The sequence below is a fragment of the Alligator sinensis genome, unplaced genomic scaffold, assembly GCF_000455745.1.
Source record: "Alligator sinensis unplaced genomic scaffold, ASM45574v1 scaffold239_1, whole genome shotgun sequence".
Classification (NCBI taxonomy): domain Eukaryota; kingdom Metazoa; phylum Chordata; order Crocodylia; family Alligatoridae; genus Alligator; species Alligator sinensis.
The window spans coordinates 307,491-314,580 of NW_005842788.1; positions in this window are offsets into that span (position 1 = coordinate 307,491).

The window sequence follows — 7,090 nt, forward strand, 5'->3', positions numbered from 1 at the left end:
GCGGCTTTAAAAGAAATACCAGATGTCATGAGATAGAGCATTAGGGAACAGGACAATGGAGAACCAAGGCCTCAGGGTCTTATACCTGTGCCATTTGCTAGTTTCTGGTGCTAAATTGTTAAGTGCTGTTCCTCAAAAAAAAAATCCAGCAGAACTTTTACCTCTGGGAAAATGCAGTTTTGGGGAAGCTGAACACTTCAGGGGCACATGTCAAGTTCAGTGAATTTTTCCAGGGGAAACAAGTGTCAAAATGAATCATTTCAACTTGCTCATTTTATTTCTATCCTGTCAAAACAGTTTGTTTGGATCAAGCTGCTGTTTCATTTTGTTGAGGTAAAAACATTTCGTTTTGACTCAATCATTCTGCCTCCTTTCACTTTGACTTTTCTATTATAATACTAATGTTAATTTTAGTCTAACATGCTGTGTTGCACTTAATATGATATATTTTTATCATGTTATATTACATGTCAGCATTCTTGAAATGAAATGTGCTTATTGAAAAGTAATGGTGTCAAGCTTATTGCAAGAAAACAGTCTGACATTCACCAAACAAAATATTTTCATGTTTTCAAATGAAATGTTTGGAATTTAGGTCCAACAATAAGTTTCAGAATCTCCAATTTTTGTTCAGATTTGGAATCAAAATGCAGGCATTTCTGGCCAAACGGCAATCTCCTTTTCCAGTCATTAGATAGGCAAGGGTGACCTTGAGGCAGTGGTGACATGTGAAAAAGTCAAGCAGAGGGTCAGTGAAGTTTCACATACAAACATTTTTCAGTATGAAATGGGGAGGTATCTAAATAGTGAGAGGTCTTTATAGCAGTCAGTTAGCTCCGACTAGGTCCCCCTTCCTTTCAGCCTTCAGTTCAGTGGCTGAAGAATGGCTGCTATCTCCCTCTTGTTGCAAAGGATGGTAGAGATGGCTGGTAAGTACCTAAGGCAAACTTGCCTTAGATTGTCACTGTCCCATGGCAAGGATTATCTCTTATGTATGCATAGGAAAAATCCTAGACAACAACAACAACAGTAATGTGTTTTTGCTGATGTTATTATTTTGAATGGCAGTAAAACGACAAAATATTTCTCCTCAATGAAAGAACACAGAATTCTTAACAAAGCATTAATAAAAGCAACGTTGCTTGAAATGCTTTGCTTCCCAGGAGCTCAGGAGTCCGTGCCAGCATTTCAGAGAGGGTGAGACATGACTTGTGCAACTTTGATTAGTCCATGTTGGAAATATTAAGATATCAATGCAAATTCCTTCTAGCAAACAACACTGTGGTCTTAATTAGTAAGATTTAACTCTGTAAATTGAAGAAATTTATCTTCCTTGCCCAGCACTTACTGCACTGCTGGGTATGATAAGTTGGTTGCTTTTTAAAGACTGTAGCAAATTTACTTCTTTTTGTCTTTTCCTCTTGTAAAACTCATGTGCTCCACAGCAGTAAACTTTTTGTTTCTCATTAAAGCACCTGGTGCATAAATAATGTTGGAGAAATGCAAAGGGGCCAAGCACATGAGTTATTTCTCATGCTGACTCTACCCAAAACAAATAGCTAGCTGCTCTTTCAGAAAATTAGATTCTTTAAGAGCAAAATAATCTTTCATGATCCCAAGCCCTGCACTCATGCATGCTGAAAGGCCAACTTTTGGGAAAGTCCATATACCCATAGGTAAGCTGGCTCTGACACAGATTTTAGGCCTGAAGGTACTGTTATAATCAACTAGTCTTTCCTCACCCTGATGTCACAGATCATAGATTGCGGGGCATGAACAGATACAGAATTTCAGCAAGGGAGGAGTGACCTGTGCTGCAGGGTGGCTAAACCCAGGTCCCAACCTCCCCACTTCCCCAACATCAGGGTGAGCAGATCATGCTGCAGAAGCAAAAATGGGGGAGTTTTCAAAACTCCCTCAAGTAAGTAAGAATCTTCCATTCCTCTCCAAGCTCAGTGGCACCCATCTCTGCCCCTCCACTCCTATTACCCTACCTCCCCTGGCCTGTCTCTGCTGCTTTCTCCAGATGACCCAGGGGTAGGGGAGTTCCTCCAGAGCTGTTCCACTGCAGTTGGGCTGCACATGGAGCAAGGGTTGGCTGGACACAGCAGTTATTTCCTAGGGAGCACAAGTGAACAGGGAGTGGGCAAAGAATGGGCATAGCCTTGTCTCTACCTCACTTCTCCCCTAGTTAGGTGCAAGGACTGTGGAAAAACCAGTTGCATTCACAGAATCATAGAATTATAGAAAGTTAGGGTTAGAAGGGACCTCAGAGGGTCATCTAGTCCAACCCCTGCTCAAAGCAGGACCATCCCCAGCTAAATCATCCCAGCCAAAGTTTTATCTAACTGGGTCTTGGAAGCCTCCAAGGATGAAGATTCCACCACCTCTCTGGGTAACCTGTTCCAGTGCTTCACCACCCCCCTAGTGAGAAAATTTAACCTAAACTTTCCTTGCCGCAACTTGAGACCATTGCTCCTTGTTCTGTCATCTGCCACCACTGACAACAGTCTAGCATCATCCTCTTTTGAACCCCTTCAGGTAGCTGAAGGCTGCTATTAAGTCCCCTCTCAGTCTCCTCTTCTCTAGACTGAATAAGCCCAGTTCCCTCAGTCTTTCCTCATAAGTCATATCCCCCAGCCCCCTCACCAATTGTGTTGCCCTTCGCTGGACTCTCCAATTTGTCCACATCCTTTCTGTAGTTGGGGGGGGGCAAAACTGAACACAGTACTCCATATGTGGCCTCACCAGTGCTGAAAAGAGGGGAATAATCATTTTCCTTGATCTGCTGGCAACACTCCTATCAATGCAACCCAGTATGCAATTAGCCTTCTTGGCAATAAGGGAACACTGTTGGCTCATATTCAGCTTATTGTCCAGGTCCTTTTCTGTAGAGCTGCTGCCCAGCCAGTCAGCCCCCAGCCTGTACTGAAGCATGGGATTGTTCTGTCCTAATTGCAGGACTTTGTGCTTGTCCTTGTTGAACACATGTTCTTGCTGAACCTCATGAGATTTCTTTTAGCCCAATCCTCCAATTTGTCTAGGTCTCTCTGAATCCTAGCCCTACCCTCCAGTGTATCTACTACTCCCCCCAGCTTGGTGTCATCTGCAAACTTGGTGAGGGTACACTCCATACCATCTTCCAGGTTGTTGATGAAGACATTAAACAAAACCAGTCCCAGGTTTGACCCCTGGGGCACTCCACTTGATACCAGTTGCCAACTAGACATCAAGCCATTGATTACTGCACTCTGAACCCTATGCTCCAGCCAGTTTTCTATCCACCTTACAGTTCATTCATCCAGCCCATACTTCTTTAGCTTGCCTGCAAGAATGTTGTGGGAGACCATATCAAAAGCCTTGCTAAAATCAAGGTATATCACATCCACCAGTCTTCCTGCATCCATAGACCCAGCCATCTCATCATAGAAGGCACTCAGGTTGGTCAGGCATGACTTGCCCCTGTTGAATCCCTGCTGACTCTTGCTAATCACCTTTTTCTTCTCCAAGTGCTTAGAAATGGATTCCTTGAGGATCTACTCCACGATTGTTCCAGGGACAGGTCCTTTTTCCCTTAATTAAATATGGGTACTATGTTTGCCATTTTCTAGTCATCCAGGACCTCTCCTGATTGCCATGACTTTTCAAAGATGATGACCACACATCAGCCAACTTCCTCAGCACCATCAGGGGCATCCCATCCAGCCCCATGGATTTATTCATGTCCAGCTTCTCCAAGTAGTCCCTAACCTGTACTTTCACCACTGTTGGCTGCTCCCCTTCTTCTCAAACTGTGCTGCCTGGTGCAGTAGTCTGGGAGCTGACCTTGCCTATGAAGATGGAGGCAAAAGGGGCATTGAGCACTTCAGCCTTTTCTGCATCCTCTGTCACAAGGTTGCCTCCCCCATTCAGTAAAGGACCCACACTTCCCTTGATCCTCCTCTTGCTACCAGCATACCCTTCTTGTTACCTTTTACATCCCTTGCTAGCTGCAACTCCAGTTGTGCTTTGGCCTTCCTGACTTCATCCCTGCATGCCTATGCAACACTCTTAATTCTTCTTTAGTTGTTTGTTCAAGTTTCCACTTCTTATAAACTTCCTTTTTGTGATTCAGTGTACTGAAGAGTTCAGTGCTAAGCCAAGCTGGTCTTCTGACATACTTGCTCATCTTCCTGCACATCAGGATGGTTTGTTCTTGCATTCTTTGAACGGTGAGGTTTTTCTCCCAACCCCAGATCAAGAAGGGAGCAGGGAAGAAGTTTTACCTCAAAGAACGTCACCGAACCCCACAGGTTCCTGGGCCCATATCTGGGGTGCTTCAGGCAATGCAGCAGGCTTGCTCAGGGCTTGTGCTTCAAGCCACAGTATCTTCCTCAGTGTTTCAAACCCCTGCTTACTTTTTTCCTTGCAAACACTGTCTGATTTTTATTTGGAACGAGTAAACATTTTGTCTTACACTAATGATTTCTTCAGAGGTTAATGTGGAGTGCAGCCGAGTTTGTAATGCTGTTTTTCTCTGATGGTTTGGTGATACTTGTCTGAAGGTAAAATGTGAGATTAAAGATATTTGAATATGTAAATCGAGAGACTTTAATCGAGAAACAATTTCCTCTTGCAGTCAGATAAATAAATACATGTTCCCTTACGGGCTCAGACTCACTCACCAATCTGTTTCCCCATGGAAAAATCCAATGTTGAGTTTATGAGCCATGTCCTCTCTATAAGCACGATAATTTTTCTTAGTATTTAAACTTGTTTTCTTTATATAAATGTCTATTTACAGTTTTTTACTTTTCTCTGTACATTTATATTAAGAAATATCAAGTGAACAGAATTGTCCTGGCATTTACTGAGCCTGCAATAAAGAGTTTTTAAAATACAGCCATTGAGCTAAAATGGAAAGGGATGCACACAACCATGAATACAATGAAACATGCTAATAACAGTCATACTCTGTATTCTTCTTTAGTGTAAGAAGCATTTAAATAAAGAAGAAAATCCCTGGCTCATGGTCAAGTGAAAACAGTTGTTTATCTACGTTAGTCCTGTCACAAACCGGTCCATAGGGGACTCCTGGAGCCCTGAGTTTTTCCACACTGCACTGCCATTTGCCCCAGTGAACAGACTGAGGTTGTCCTGAGATAGCTCCTTAGCCCAGCACCTTGGTTCCTCTACCCTTACACCGTAGTCTACAGTTGCACTGAGGAATCTCTCCTGGGTCCAAGTGGCCCCACTTCAGAGTTATGGAAGAAATTATAGGTCCCCCCTCTCTGTGGGGAGAGTCAGCCTGGAATACCACTCACCCAGAAATCTCTCTTTCCACTAGCAGTCGGTAAGGCGACAAGCAACAAAAGGATTTTTTACATAGGATGAAAGAATTATGCAAACCACAAAGATATCCAAAACCACAGCATGACATAATCCATGCAGCGATTACAATAGCATAAATGGATACAGCATAATATGGGCTTTCCAACAGGACTACAAATGCCATATCAGTACAATAGAATATAGGTTTGGAGACAGGACAGAAAACAACTGTAGATTCTTACCCTCTCATCTAGCTTCCCCTAGCTTTCATAAAAGTCTTTGACAGTGTTCTTACAGGTCACCTTTCCTGCCAACTCTACCAGTTCCAGTAACTGGGGCCAGCGAACCTCCATTGCCTGAGATTCAAAAACAAATATTATAGCCTGCAAGTCAGCCCCCTAGTTAGCATTAATCTAATGCTCATGAGTCACCAGATTCCTCCAGAAAGTTTTGGTGTGCATGCGGTACCTGGAGTCCCACTGACTGGATGAGCCATTATTCCCAGATGTTTTTGCTATGGCAGGATTGATTGCCCCCATCACAGGCAGACAATGCTCACTCAGGAGTACCCATCCCACCAGGCCCCCTTCTTTCTGCCATTGTGAGAAGCAACTGTCCTGGCCCAAGGATACAATGGCAAGGGACAATTAGCAGTTCTACCCGCTCGCTGCATTCCCTGGGTAAACTATATCCAAGCCCACAAATATAAAACATAGCCAACATGACACAATCCATACAGTGATAACAATAACATACATGGATACAGCATAATATGGGCTTTCCAACAAGACCATACATGCCATATGAGTATATCAAACACAAGAAAACAATTATGACATGCTGCAATTCCCCAAACATAATAGGGTTTATAATAAGCCCAATTCAGGACAACCTGTTTATTTAATTTACCCCAGAGTATACCTTAGACCAGTGTTTCTCAACCCATGGGTCACAACCCAAAAGTGGGTTGCAAGAATATATGAAAGGGTCGCATGCAATATTTAAAAATCAGTTCTCCTTTAAAGGAGAAAAATGTGGGAAACCATGGCTTTTCCCTTGCAGGCTGGCAGAGTTCTACCCTGCAAGGGGCTGCTTGGGGCCCCTCATGCCCAACACCCACCCCCTGCCTCACACACTGGGGGATCGGGGGTGGGGGACAGCAGGTTGGGAGTGAGGGACACTGGGTCAGGACTGATCATTGATGTTTGCAAATGGGTCCTGGTACAAAAAAAATCGAGAACAACTGCCCTAGACCTCAAGACTGGGCTTTATCTGCCCTGTGCTCTGCAGTGGGTTCTTGTCTGTACCTATGAGAGTCTGTGGAAATTGGAGGTCTCCTGAGTGTCCTGCTGGAGAGTCAGTAAATAGGGTCCTCCTGCTAAGGCCTGCCCTTGGTCCTCTCACATTAACATGCCTACCTCTGAGGAACCTTGCAGTGGTAAGAAGAGGACTGAAGAAAGCCCTAGGGTTTTCCCACTTCACCTCTGTGCCAACCCTGAGACTTCTGCCTAGGCACACCCTGCCTGCCTGCACCCACTCCACATGTGCCAAGTCCCAAATTGAGATAGCATCATTGCCTCAGTACAGACCTGAGTGCACCCAACCCTGCTCTCAGGCTCTGTTTTACCTATGCTGACTGGTATGTGCTAAGGGCTGCTCTGTAGTGACTGCAACTGATGCTTTTCAAAGACATGGGACACTCCAAGTGGGTTGTTAGGATGTACTTTCTGGCAGCAGCTGGGCCTGGTTGTGGTGCAGAAAAAGCCGCAGAGACAAGCAC